This window comes from Panthera pardus, unplaced genomic scaffold, assembly GCF_024362965.1.
Source record: "Panthera pardus isolate Hobbes unplaced genomic scaffold, ASM2436296v1 HiC_scaffold_22, whole genome shotgun sequence".
Classification (NCBI taxonomy): Eukaryota; Metazoa; Chordata; class Mammalia; order Carnivora; family Felidae; genus Panthera; species Panthera pardus.
Genome location: NW_026526788.1, coordinates 37,952,742 through 37,966,972, shown reverse-complemented (window position 1 = coordinate 37,966,972; position 14,231 = coordinate 37,952,742). Strand labels below are relative to the sequence as shown.

Genomic DNA, 14,231 nt, shown 5'->3' with positions numbered 1-14,231 from the left:
GTCCTGCAGAAACCCCAAGCCCACACCCAGGCACAGATATGTCTATTTATTCACACACCTCCCCCAGCTTTGGGGTGGAGGGCATCCCCGAGACAGTGTCCTGCTCGGGGAACTCGGTGTGAGAGGTGAACCAGAGGAGGGTAAGGCCAAGGGTAGCTGCAGATCCTGCAAGAGAATCTGAGCTTCTCCGGGGCTAAGAGGAGGCCATGGGAGGTAACCAGGTTCTAGCAGTGTGTTGGGGACCCACACCTGGAGTGACAAAGGACCACTGAGGGAACATCTGTACCCACACAAAATAGCCCTGGGATGCAAGATGGAGGCCTTGAAAACAAGACAGAAAGACAGAATTCAGACAGTACTGCTCATCAAAAATCATAGGCCCCCCTCCTCCACCCCGCCCCCCATTTTGCCAGGCCCTGGAGAAAACAGAGCCCTGGTCTCCAGGGCTGCCGTAACAGAATCCCACAACCTGGGTGGCTTATAACAGAGGTTTATTGTCTTATAGTTCTGAACACTAGAGGTCTGAGACCAGAGGGTCAGGGGGGCATGCTTCCTTTGACCGCTCTGGGGGAGGATCTTTCCTGGCCTCTTCCAGCTTCTGGGGGTGGCTGGCGGTCCCTGGCCTTCCTTGGCTGGTAGATGATTCATCCAGTCACGTGGCCACCTTCTGTGTGTCTGTTCCCTCTGCATGTCTGTCCAAATTACCCCCATTTTATAAGAACACCAGTCATACTGGATTAGGGCCCACCCTGACGACTTCATTCTAACTCAATCGCTTCTATAAAGACTATTTTCAAATAAGGTCACATGCTGAAAGAGTAGGTGTTAGGACTTCAACACGTCTTTAAAAATTTTTTTTTAATGTTATTAATTTTTGAGAGAGAGAGAAAGAGTGTGAACAGGGGCAGAGGAGGGGCAGAGAGAAAGCCTGACATGGGACTCAAACTCATGAACTCTGAGATCGTGACCTGAGCCGAAGTTGGACGCTTAACTGACTGAGCCACCCTGGCACCCCAAGACTTCAATATATCTCTTTCCAGAGACAGGATTCAACTCGTAACAGTGAGCAACCCATCCCCAGGCCACTGCCGGACTCCACGCAGGGAGGGAGACACTTTAAACTGGATGCAGAGGACAGGCTGTGCACGGGCTGGACTGGGCCTTTTTAATATCTGAGAGTAGCGTTTGTTCTGGCGTGAAAAGGGTTGAGAAGCTCTCGCACGTGCCTGCGATGTCATCAAGGGGAGGGGAAGGAGATCCAGCCGGGCATGATTGAAAGCATCGAAGGGAGAAAAATAAAGCCATTTCCTGTTCGTACCCCATCGAGTTCAGCCCATTCAATATATGGTTATATATACAAGAGGCAGCTAGGGACCACGACAGCACAATATAACATCAAGTGAATTAAATCAACTGTGGAGGGGGAAAAAAAGGCAGAGAGAAGAATGCTAAGATAGTCGAGGAGGAGAGACTCGTATGTGCCCCTACAAGACATTGGTCTGGATGGGCATTCAAGGATGGGATGGATTCTGCCCAGTGAGCAGACAGAGAGGTGAGAGCGGGACCTGTGTGAGCAGAGCCAGCCCCCGTGCCAAAGCTGCAGACAGCCTGGATCCCATCCCAGGAAGGTCTACGACCCTCTTAAAGAACTTTTATGTCCCCCATCCTGGGCAGCGGATGCAGATTTTATGTGTGTCTGCAGGAGGCTAAAACTGTCTTCAAACACAAAATTATAATGATCAGATGTCTGTCTTGGGGATGAGAGTGTTTCCTCGAGCCGAAAGAGCCCCGCAGACAGTGCCAGAAGTGGATTATAAATAACCCACTACCACGTCTCTCCTTCCCACTGCCGAGGCTCCTGGCCTCCAGTGTCTTTCTCCCACTTGGCGAGATCCCAGATTGGTTTTAATTAACAGTTTTGCTCTCTCAGATCCATGCATCCAGGTTTTTCCGGATCAAAAGATGTGCTTCTGTCTCTTCTTCTGTCCTGGCTCGTGAGCAAGGTGGAGGCTGTTTAGGGTCTCAGAACATAGGAGAGAATAGAAAAATGCCACTCGCCTATCAGAAGGGAGGATTTCGAGGGAACTACCCACTACAGAGAGGAGGCCCATAGCCTGATGCTTTGCGGAGAGGTTCTCGGCTGGGTGTCCACCTTCATTTCTGAACCCTGAGGGCCACAGGAGATCAGTAGAAAATGTCTCTAGGCGGAGGCCCCGATGCTAAGTCCCTGCATTCGGCCGTGATCAGATCCGAGCTGGAGGAACAGATCTAGCCTCCTCTTCCAACCCAACCTCCCTTGTAAGTGTCAGACCTCCCTTTTAAGTGGGCTGGGCGGCTTCAGCCAAACTGGGTGTGTGGTGCTCACACCCACTAACTAGCCTTACAGGCCCTGCCCTCCAGCGCTGGCTCCCGCTTTCCTGCAACACCCTTCTCCCACCCACATCTCTACCTCCAAAGCCTCCTGCTCCTTTCGAGACCAGGACTCCCACAGCCTTGCCGGAAGCCGCCTTCCTCGGGCTGAGAGCCCATCTCCCTTCAGACCCTTTGTCCTTGATCTGTTCACCCTTCCTAAGGATCCCTTCTATCTGACGTGAGAGCCTTGCTTCCCGAAATGGGTGCCACTGAAGGCAAGCAATGCCCGTTGTTCTGCAGAGGGAAGGGGGCCGTTAGGAGCAAATGCAGTAGAGAGTTCCTGGATTCCACAGCCCCCTAGGAGGGCACCCAAACCCTGACAATTGCACAATGGAGCACGCTTAACCCCATCGGAGTCAGTATTCCCCAGGTTCTGTGACCACAGAAACTTTCGTCCCCATAACATCTATTAGCGGTCCCCAGGCACAGGGTGTCACAGACCCCACTTTTGGAAGAGCCACATGAGAGTCTTGGTGATGCCCAGCACCTCCGGCAGGTTCTCGGCATCGGGATGGGGGCGACCCGCTGCCTCGTGTCTCACTGGCCCTTTCTCGACACCGTGCCCTGCGTGTTGTAAGCCGCAGCCATCATCGGGCAGTGTCCGCTCACCAAGGCAGTGAACAGACTTGGGGAGACGTTAGGTTGGGTGCTGAGATAGAAAGAAGGCCCCAGCTCGCCCTCTACCCCTAAGCCCACTCCCCACTCTCCCACCGTGTGTCCCTTCCCTTCTCCACAACCAGAAGGGCAGTGAACTTCTCCAGAAGGCGGCCAGTTTTTAATAACCACACAAAACCTCGCGGACAATGAGGCCTGGTGGAGAACCGTGTGGCGCACAGATCAGAGCCTGTGATCTCACGTTCGGTGGCTGATCTGGGACCAATTCCTTCACCCCCTGAACCTCAGTTTCCTCATCTGTAACAGAACCACTGTCATACCAGCTGCTCCGGGTGAGCAGAAAACCTGCCTGAGATGCCCTGTGAGCGGGCACAAGTCTGGCACAGCAACGGGGGAGGGCCTACAACAGGTTATGATTCTGGATCCTGTCTGGGAATAGATTTCCTTTCGCTGACCCATGGGGCGTGTGGGGGGTGCGAATCTCACTGAAACGAGAGACCCTAGGGTCTCACTTAAATTAGTAGCAGATTTGGTGGCCTGAGAGCAGATATGGGGCTCTCTAGCGGGGGTCCTGGTGACTTTCTGGGGAACCCCTTCTGTTTCCTGGTTCTGCTGGAATGGAACAGATCAGAGTTGCCGTGGGAGCATGTCTGAGTCCTCACGGAGGGCCCTGTGGGGGCTGGGGCACGGCCCGAACACCCAGCTGTGGGGCTTGGTCTCCATGGGCCTGGCATGGGCCATCCCTCGAGCCACCTCCTTTCTCCTGTAGGCCCTGGAGGTCTGTCTAACTGCCTTGGGGAGGGGATAAGGCTGCAGGAAACACAGAAGCTGGACATCTCTTTCTGGCATGAGACCCCAGAAAGCCATCTCTATCGGGAAACAAGGAGGGCCAACGGTCTCTGATAAAGGATATGAAGGATACACAGTGAGTCAGAGCAAGTGCTCCCAGCTCCTGTGGCTGGGTCTCCCTGGGCACAGGGAGTGGAGGGGACCAGAGGGAGTGACATCAATGGAGTTGTCAGTAGATCCCAAGAAGATGAACCCCACATGAAACTCCCAAGTATATTTGTGGGATCAGGAAGCAAAATGCCTGGGCTCTGTGGCTGGGGAAGAGGCAGGGTTCTGGAAAATTTGTGCTGCAGGATTATTTCCAGGCAGATGAGGCCTCAGGAGGCTTTACAGTGTTTTCGTGCCCCAGTGGTGTCCAAGAAGCCAGGTGTCCCATTCATCCAACACCTGCACCAGCTCCCAGATCTCACACATCCCGAGGGAGGAGAGGGCCACAAGTGCACAGGGTCCCATGTGCATCACCTTGGTGGGAAGGCAACCAGAAAGAGAAATTGAATTGTCATAGGAAATTTGAGGAAATTCCATTTCTTGCATGCCTGAGCTTTTGACTGACGTTCCCAGCCACTGAACCTAGCGAAGTCTGGGGACCATCCTACCATGACCATCAAAGACACGGGATCCAGAAGGGGATCTGCTAGGGACTAGCCCGGAGCATGGAGCACTCTCTCCCACAGCTTCTCCCTCTGAGCCTCTGAGCAGCCTGCAGTGGAGCAGCCGCTGGCCCTTCTGGGGCCTGGCGCTGACCTTCTGACTCCCTGAGGTCTGAGGGCCCCGTCCCCATTGGGTCACGGGGCCTCGATAGTGTGGATTAGACAAGACACTATGTAACGTAAAATCCTCAGTACTGTGTCTGCTACAGGGTAAGTAAGCCCTTGATTAATGGTGGCTATTGTTCTCACGGTGATCACAGAAAATACACCTTCTGCCTCTCCCGTCTCCTTGGCATAGCCCTCACACTCACCCTCCCTACCCCATCCTCCTTTCTCCCCTAGGCCCTGGTCTCCTGGATGCTGGGACAGGGGATCCTGAGTGGATCGTGGGGGAGTTCTGGTCAGCCCACGCGGGGGTAGGGCTGTCCCTCACCATTGGAGGATGCCAGAACCTGGAAGGACCCCCAGACCAAAAGGCACTCACACCCTAGTTCCCTGGATGGACGGAAAGGCAGCCCAGAGGAGGTGGGGCCAAAGCAGAGCCCAGGCCTGAGAGCCAGACCAGGCTCGCCCAGGCCACTGCCTTTCCTGCTGCTGCTCCCGCCCCACACCCCCTCCCACCCAGGCTGGATTCAGGCGTTGGGAGGAGGAGGAGGAAGAGGAAAAGAAGAAGGACTGCTGACTCACGTCTAATAATGGTATCGCTCACTTCCTTGGATCCAGTCCCAAAGGGGTGGTCCCCGAAAGTCGGGAGGCGGCAAAGCAGCCCATAATCCCCCTGCACGCTCTCCAGAGAACAGCACCGAGCTAATGGACTCAAGCCTGCCTCCTTCCCGAGGCCCTACAGAGCAACAGCCAAGACCCTGCAGCTGTCCGACAGCTTGTAGGACCTAGGGGTCACATGAGGCCCCATCAGGTGGGCAGGTGGGAGGGACATTGTCTCCTTCCATCTAGAGGTCCTGTCCTGGGAATTCAGACCTCTCTTCATCAACGCCGCCTGTGGGCGTGTACTGTGCCTGACACGGAGGGGCTCCAGGGAAGGAGCGGGGGGGGACCCTGTTCAGAAGGCCCCCATGCAGGACTCCCCACTTTCTGCAGATTGCTGCACCTTGGCAACTCCCCTTCTTATTCCTTCTCTTTGCCTTCCCATCCTGTCCGCGCACCAGTCCTAACCATCCGATTGCCTCGCTGTCCCTGCAGCCATCTGCACACTTGGGGCCACAGTAGCCTGTGCGGCCCTCCTGTCAACTCATCCTCTCCTACCTTTGCCAGGTGGCCAGAAATCTGACATCCAAGTGACATCACCCCCTGCATAATAATCACAGTGACACTTAGGGACCCTGGCCACCCACCTTCGTGGTGGCAGAGGAGCCCAGGCCGGCCTGTTCCGGCACCGTGCTCTCCCCCACCCCTCCACGTCACCCCCACCTCCCACAAGCAGTGCTGCTGTGGCTTTTAGCAGGCCCGACTCGGGGCTCTGGACTCCGCCTCCTTGCTCTCACGGTTTTGTGACCTGTGATAGATCATGCTCAGGCTACGATGAACGTGGTGGCACAGGAAGAGGTAGAATGCAGAAGAATGTAATGGCAGGGCAGCAACAATTGCCTTGCAGGTGACAGGGAGACCCCTGAGTGCCAGTGCCAGCCTGAGGTGGGACAGTCAGGGCCATACAACGGAACACTCTGCAACAATGAGGAGGAGAGAAGTCCAAAGTTGGACTTTCTGCGGAGAGAAAGAAGCCAGACACAAAGGAGAACCGAGGTCTCCGGGATGCCGGGCATGTTCTATTTCTTGATCGCAGTGCTGGCCACGCAGGTGTATTCACGCTTTGTGAAATTCCATCAGAATGGACACTTGGTATGCATGACCTGCTCTGTAAGCATATGATACTTCAATACAAGGTTTACAGAAAAGGCAGCAGACCTGCAGCTCTGGGCCTTCTGACCTGCCAGATTCCCCGCTTTGGGCAGGATTTGTTGAGTTCTGAACTTCGGGCACACTTCGAAAGTAAAGATGCCCAGGGCCCCGTGCTCGCGCCCTGGAGCCTGCTCTGTGTGCGTCCCTGGCACTGCCTGCCTGCTGTGTGCTGTTTGTTCGGTAGCAAACAGAAGTGAGAGCGTCCACAAACCCAGCCCGGGCTATTCTCACCGGCCCTTTCATCCGGAGCCGGTGGCCTGGCTTAGATCGCCAGCAGGCCAGCCTGCACACCTCAAAGGCAGGACAATTCCTGTGCACAGGGACAAAGGTTGTACAACTCGGCTCCTCTCTAGGCATCAAACCAATTACCTATGGTCATCACCCAGGATCTTGGCTCCACTCTGCTACAAAATAGGATCCAGCCGAACCCCTTCCCTTTTACAGGTGGGGAACCTGAGGCCCCACGATGGGAGGAGCTTGCCCAAGGCCACTTCATAGCTCTCCTGTGGGCAGGCCCTCACCCAGCTGTCCTCGAGAGCGAGTACCAGGTCTCTCCCCCCAGTGGCCCCCACCTGCCCTTCAGTGATTGGGAGTGGGGTTGTTGAGAGGCTTCTTTCTTTTAAAAGAATCTTAGAGGCTTAAAGCAAAAGGAGATGCATTTTCACTGGGCAGATTTGGGGCATGCTGGACTTCCTGGTGGGCAAAGGGCATTTCTGGGGCCGCCCAGCATGGGAGGGTCACAGCAGGCTGGCAGCCATCAACCCCTGTCTGCAAAAGCGGGGCACAGACATCAGCCCCAAACTCTGATCTCAAGGTTCAACACGGTGGGATGCTGTCGACATCCCTTCCCATGACCTTTGCAGCGACCACCCAGGGGCCGCCGGTGCGATCTGGAGGACAAATGCAGCCTGTGGTCCTTTCAAAGCCAGTGAGGCCTGCGCCCTCTCCCCTTTGCTTCTCCATTGTCACCCCTGTTCACCCATTCCCATGTCACCCTCTGCACCCCAACCTTCAGGCCATCTCATCCCCTCCTTTCTTCCTTATTTATCCTCATATTCGCTTGTTCGTGCCGCCCCCCATCCTTCACCCCTCCACTCCCGAACTGCCGCTCCCCCATTCTCCCCTCCCTTCTTGCAGTCACAGCACTGACTCCTTTCTTCCCGTCCCCCAGGCGCACCTTTTCCTCACGCGTCATGGCAGGTGTTAGCATTGTGCTGATGCTCCCAGCCCCCTCCCTTCCGGACGGGAGGCGACTTTCACCGGCTAGACCCCTCGTGGTAGAGGATGGGCCTTGGCCCGTGGTGGCCGCTGGAGCTGACATGCGTCTCCCCTGAACCAGAGCCTTTCATGGCCAGTGTGAGCCCCCCACCCCCCGCCAGACATCATGGTTAACCGCGTCCCAGTGACCAGCTGCAGCCCGACAAAGAGGCTGGATTCAGAGCGAGGAGTGAATGGAGCCCAGCTCCCAGCCCACCACAGCAGCCGTGGAGGCGCCCCCTTCCAGAGAAGCTGCTGGAAGCAGGGCTGATTGACACCGGCCAGCTGTGCCCTCTGAACCCGGCACGGTGTTCACGCGAGGGTGTGCTTGCTTCCCTCGGGCTCTCCCCACAGATGGCACACCGTGACTGGGCCAGAAATGGGATTCTGCGAGTGGGCAATGTTGGGCTAGGGGCTCCCCCTCGGCCTGCTCCAGACCTTGTCAAAAGTGTCCAGTGCTCGAGCTCCTCCCCAGAGTCGGTCCCTCCCCTTGTCCTTCCTCGGGTCTCGGGTCTCAGACCTGCCCTGAGCTTCCCCGCCCTCTGCCTTTAATCTTCCACAGGCACCTCCCCAAATCAAGGCATATCTAATCCCATCCTGAAGCCCGCTTGACAGCTCACAAAGGCCGTGTGCACAAGCAAGAACGAATCTTTGTTTGCTCCCTGCTGCGGCATACCCTAGCCTTATTCACTCATTGACTCTCTCATCTGGCCACTCAGTCTACACTCAGCGACAAGCCATTCCTCCACCTGCCGCCTATTCATTGACTCCACTCCAACATCTACACGTACTGGCGCGTGTGAAGCTTGGGCTTTTGGTGTGTGGGCACCCTTGGTAGCCCAGGTTCCTGACAGATGTGAGTCTCCTCCCCCGCCGCCCATCTGCCTCTGTCTCAGCCCTTTCTAACGTCTAGGGGACGCTGTCAAAGTGGAGCCAGCGCTGACTCCACTGAATGGAGTGCAGGACATCAAGCCTCCCAGACGAAAGCCACCCGGGTAAAACCTTGAACACTCTCAATCCTGTCCCAGGCGGGGAAGGGGATTCGCCTCGTGTGGGGGACAGAGCAGGCAGACGGGGCAGACAGCCGAGCCGAGATTTGGAAATGAGACACGGCGGGGATTACTGCCTTTGAATCAGCCCTTCGTTCCCCAACCACTCGCTCCCTCTAAGTAGTGTGCTCATCTGTAGCCACGCCACACACATCTGGGGCTTCGTGTCCTTCCCCGTTAGCTTGTAAGGTGGGTTTTTATAGGATGAGTGTTTGGGAGCCCCGCCACCTGCCTAAGGCCTCTGGGACCTGAATCCTCCTCCTTTTCAGCCACTCTTTCCTGGGGGTGTGAACTGGGGTCAGACAGAGGATCAAAGAGTCAGAAGAAGGACTCTTGATTCTCCTTGCCCTGTTCTACCCTCCATATGGCCTCCCCCTAAAAGATTCATTCGTACCCCATTAAGAACCCTCAATAGCCCCCCATCAGCTTAAGGAGCAAGCTGAACTGCTTGGCATGATCCTTCACGGCCCTCCTCAGACTGACCCCAGCCAGCCCCCTCCCACCCCCTCCCCTGCACCTCTCCACCACACACCCTGTGCACAGCCAGTCGCCCTAGACTGCCTCCCTTTGCCAAGGGGGGAGTTAGACTCGATAGGCTTTCACTCTCTTGACTTTGCTCCTTCTTTCCACTCCACCTGAAGCGCTTTCCTGCTGCTTCACCCCCGGACACAGCCCATCTTGTTCCCTAGGACACCACTCAAGGGGGAGCTTCTTTGTGACCCCTGAATCAGCTACCATGATGTGAATGCGTTCATCCGGCCCCAGGGCATTGGTGTAATCCATGCCGCAACAATCCCTTGCCTACCTGCCTGGTTTTCCCTGCCAGACGTCAATGTGGAGAAGGAGCTTTGGACAGGACATCAGCCTGGCTCGGCCCTGCATCCCAGTAGTCGGTCCTGCCACCTTGAGCGAGCTACCCTACTTCTTCGAGTCTCTGGTTTTGCATCTGTAGGGTGAAAACCACACAAACCAAGAGGTGTGTGGGCTCGTTTTCTTGTCTTTGTGTGTCCTCGGCACCTCCCCTGGCGGCTGGTGCCTCATGGGCACCAATGGACTCATCTGGTCCAACTTCCTCATTCAGGAGATGGGGAGCCCGAAGTGCAGAGAAGGAAAACTCGCTCAAAGCCATAGGTGAAATGGGTCTCAGGGAAGGGGCTGACCCCAGGCCTCAAGCCCTCCATTCCAGGCTCTCCTCCCACTTGTAGAGACCAGGTGGAGAGGGGTGATTGCCAGGAGGCCATCAGCCCCTTTCCAAAAGTCCTACACCACCTGCTCTCCAGGTGGGGTCACCAGGCCCCATCCTGGCCCAGGTGGGTTGGTTCTAGCTATAGAATGATTGCAACCCATGCCCCTGAATCTGACATTACGATCATAAGGCCCACCAAGGTGCTGGAGCATATCCAAGGGGACAAAATCTCTGCGACACACCAAGGCTGTGTCTCAGGATGAGAGACCCCAGAAGAGGCAAGGCCACAAGAGCACAGGGCAAAACAAAAGGGAATCCAACTCAGAGACCCGCACTGCCTTCTCCTGCCCCTCCCCTTTCTCCTTCTCTTCCTGTTCTTCCTCATATTGGGATTAACCTCAGGAGGACCCATTTAAATTTTTTTTAATCTTTATTTTTGAGAGAGAGATAGAGAGAGAGACAGATTGTGAGCAGGGGAGGAGCAGAGAGAGAGGGAGACACGGAATCTGAAGCAGGCTCCAGGCTCTGAGCTGTCAGCACAGAGCCCGATGCGGGGCTCGAGCTCACGGACTTCAAGATGAGCTGAAGTCGGACGCTTAACTGACTGAGCCACCCAGGCGCCCCAGAAGGACCCATTTAAAATAAAATCAATAAATGTTCACAAAGTTCACATGGATAGCCACACTCGAAAGTAGCATTTAATTTTCAAGGGCAGCAGAATAGCTCTCCAGTGACATGGAAACAGGGGCGGTTGAGGGCTCTCTCACCCTGAGTCTCTCAACCCCCTTTCCTGACAAAATCCTAATAAAGCAGAAAGGATTTCCAGCGTTCGGGAGGCTGTGAGATCCTCTACATGTTCAATCCTAAGGAAATGGAGCCATTTCCATATCAAAAGACACACCCCATGTCTACCCCGTACAGCTGAAGATGGCTGGGATGGGGTGGAATTGAAGCAGGTGGGGAGGGTCTCTCTAACACCTGGAGCTTGTGATGGGCTATGAATCCCACATACCTGGATATTCCATAGTCACGATCAACCCCCAATAATCTCAGAATTCCAATACAGCACATCTTGAATATAGTTTGACCAAGCCCTGGCAGCTGAAGGGAAGGAAAAGTGCCAGAATCCACCCTATGGCACCAGTGCCCTTTATACTCCTTCTAGCAGCTTAAACCTGCACAGAGCCCAGCACTGGAGGGCGTCTTGGCTCATGGCCCTACAGACAGAACCAGGGAGCTGGACAGATTCCCCATCTGAAAGCAGGTGTCTCTCATGCAGGGCTCATTCTATTTAGAGCCCATCTCTTTTCAAAAAGAAGAAAGAGAGAGAGTGAGGGAGAGGAAGAAGGAAGGAAGACAGTTGCGAGGGAAACATGAACTCAAGAGAGAAGATCTCAGGGCTAAGTGGTGCCCCCTCCCAATTCGTCTGTTGAGGTCTAACCTCCAGTGCCTCAGAATGGGACCGTATTTAGACATAAGGTCCTTAAAAAAGGCAATTAAATTAAATTAAATTAAATTAAGATATGGTCATCAGAGTGGGCTCTAATCCAGTGTAACTGGTGTTTTTATGAAAAGAGATGAGGGGAGTGCCTGGGTGGCTCAGTCTGTTAAGCGTCCAACCCTTGGTTTCAGCTTGGGTCATGATCTCGCGGTTCACGGGTTTGAGCCACATAGGGCTCCGTACTGACAGTGTGGAGCCTGCTTGGGATTCTCTGTCTCCCTCTCTATATATATATAAATATAAATAAACATTTTTTTTAATGTTTTAAAAAAAATAAAAAAGAAGAAACCAGGGCACAGACACACACAGAGGGAACACTGGGTAAAGACGCAGGGAGAAGGCGGCCAGCTATAAGCCAGGGAGAGGGGCCTCAGCAGGAACCAAACCTAAGGGCGCCTTGATCTCACACTTCTGGCCTCCAGAACTGGGAGAAAATAAACCTGTTATTTAAGCCACCCAGTCAGTGGTATTTGTCATGGCAGCCCGAGCAAACAGATACAAGGTCTGAAGTCCACTGTCACTTACCCAGGACACATCATGACTTCATCATAACTTGGGTAGACATTTTTTCCTTGCATGGGCCTGCTCCTCCATAAACCTATATGATTCATATGAACATAATTATAATATACGTTGATATTATAGATTGTTATTTTACAACCGCACTGGCATAAAGATAAACATGTTAATTAATACGATAGACTGAAAGATCTTCTTCAACCCACAAGCTTATTTTCCTCTTGGATATTACACACCTTTTAAAGCCCCCGTTGCTAAATTGGTACCGGTGGGCGGGCTGAGACCCAGCTCAGGCAGTTACAAGAAGCTGAGCTCTTGTGTAGAGGTGCCTAGCCTGGGGTGAGTGGCCATTTGTCAGCCTCTAAACCTCAGCTGAGCCAATAAGTGCACCCCACCTCCAAGGCCAAGTTCCCAGCCTGCCTCCTGGTTCCTCGCCAGTGACCCAAGTTGGAGAAGCACGCTTTGTGTGGCTCCCGGCCGCTCCCGGCCGCATCTCTGACTGTTTCAAAGGGCTTTTCTCCTGGGTCACGGCAGGCAAAGTCAGCAGGGAGAAGAAACCACTGCCTCCGCGGGCTGTGTCCTCCCCTCCCCTGCCCTGACCCCAGCCCCTCCCTCTGTTCTGGCTCTCCCACAAATCTCTAGGGAGGCCCCCGTCTTCTCTTCTGCAAAATGCACGGCTGGACAACATCAGTGGTTTTAGACTTTTTTTCCTGCCACGAAGGCTTTTCTTCTAGTGAATTCCTACATGGAAACCCAGCGGATAAAAAGAATAAATAAAAAGCTGTCTTGGCAGAATCAGCTAAGGGGCTGGATCAGCCCTAAGGGGCTTGTTCAGAGCCCCCAGGGTCCTAGGGACACTGTTTGAAAACCCCTGGGCCGGATAATCTCTTGGCCCCAGAGTGGAAAGGGAATGGCCTAAGTGCCCCAGCTAGTGGTTCTCCTGGGCTGGGGGCACCTTGTCCTGAGAAGTACAGAAGTTCTGACCCTCTACACCGCAGCCATGGACTCAGGGTCATGGGCGTAGCGGTCATGGCATAGAGACTTGGGCCAGAGGTCATGGACACAGAGATCATGGCACAGCAGTCACGGGCATAGCAGTTATGGGCACAGTTGTCATGGACAGAGAAGTCATTAATACTGTGATCATGGACACAGCAGTCACGGGCACTGGGATCATTGACACAGAGGTGATGGACATAAGATTCAGGGACACAGAGGTCACGAACACAGTAGTCATGGACAGAACAGTCATGGACACCGTGATGATGGTCACTGCAGTCATGGGCATGGGGGTCATAGGACGGCCATCACGCACACACGGTACTTACTAACACAGAGGTCACGGACACGGCACGTTCGTGCACATGGCAGTCACGCACAGCCCTCAGGGGCATTTCTGCTGAATCCATTAGCAGACTGGCGGCAAGTCCCCAACCCCTCCTTGGGAGCTCTCTAGCAAGCTAATCCCCGCATAGCTGAGCCATTAAATCATTGCTTCTCCTGCCTGTGGGCTGCCCAGGTACATCTGGCTTCATTTAGTCTCCCCCATTGAACAGAAACACATGTGGACCCTGGCGCGCCTCTGAGGTGGGAGTCTGTGTGTCAGGGCTTCTGGGGCGGGTGGGGCCGAGCAGCTATAAGAAGGGATCTAAGGCATCCTTTTCAAAAGTGTGTTTTTTGGCACAGGAGTGTCTTGTGAGATGTTAATGAGGTTCTATGGAAAAAAGGTTTCCTCGGTCAAGTGAATCTGGCAAACTCTGCACTCTGCACTCTGAACAAAAGTAAGCAGAGAATTGTGGGATTTCTCAGAGGCTTTGATAGGTGACCCTTAATGAAGGAGGGAAAGCAGTTTCCCAAGCATCCTTTGCTGGAGTATTGGGAAGGGCGCTTTGGGCTGCAGGTGAACAGGAAATCCAGTTCTAAACAGGTTAAACTCTCAAGGAAGGTCTGAGCTCACGAAATAGGAAGTCCAGAGGTGGGTGCTTCCAGGATCCGGCAGCAGACGATGGCGTCACAGCCAGAGCCCCTCCATCTTTCCCCTCCGCTCACCTCAGAGTGTTCTCCTTGGGATGGTGACCCCCATTGGACCCAGGATGGAAGACGCAGTTCCAGAACACCCCTGAGGACACTACGGAAGCCAGCAGTGGCGGGAGATGACTTCTTCCCAAACATCTTTTATGGGCAAAGTACACCTTTCCCCACAAATCTTCCAAAAGACTCCTTCACGTTTCATTGGCCAGAACTTTGGCACGTGCTCCTGATTAAACCAATGACTG

At 54.3% G+C, this 14,231-nt stretch overlaps 1 long non-coding RNA gene across 1 annotated transcript; it reads right to left on the bottom strand.

Moving 5' to 3' along the window:
• Window positions 1–4,075: 4,075 nt before the first annotated feature.
• On the bottom strand, window positions 4,076–5,924 carry LOC109264463 (uncharacterized). The gene is made up of 2 exons (XR_002078736.2): window positions 5,214–5,924; window positions 4,076–4,338 (listed from the first exon to the last, which is right to left on the bottom strand). It is a non-coding gene; the product is annotated as an uncharacterized LOC109264463 (long non-coding RNA).
• Window positions 5,925–14,231: the final 8,307 nt, after the last annotated feature.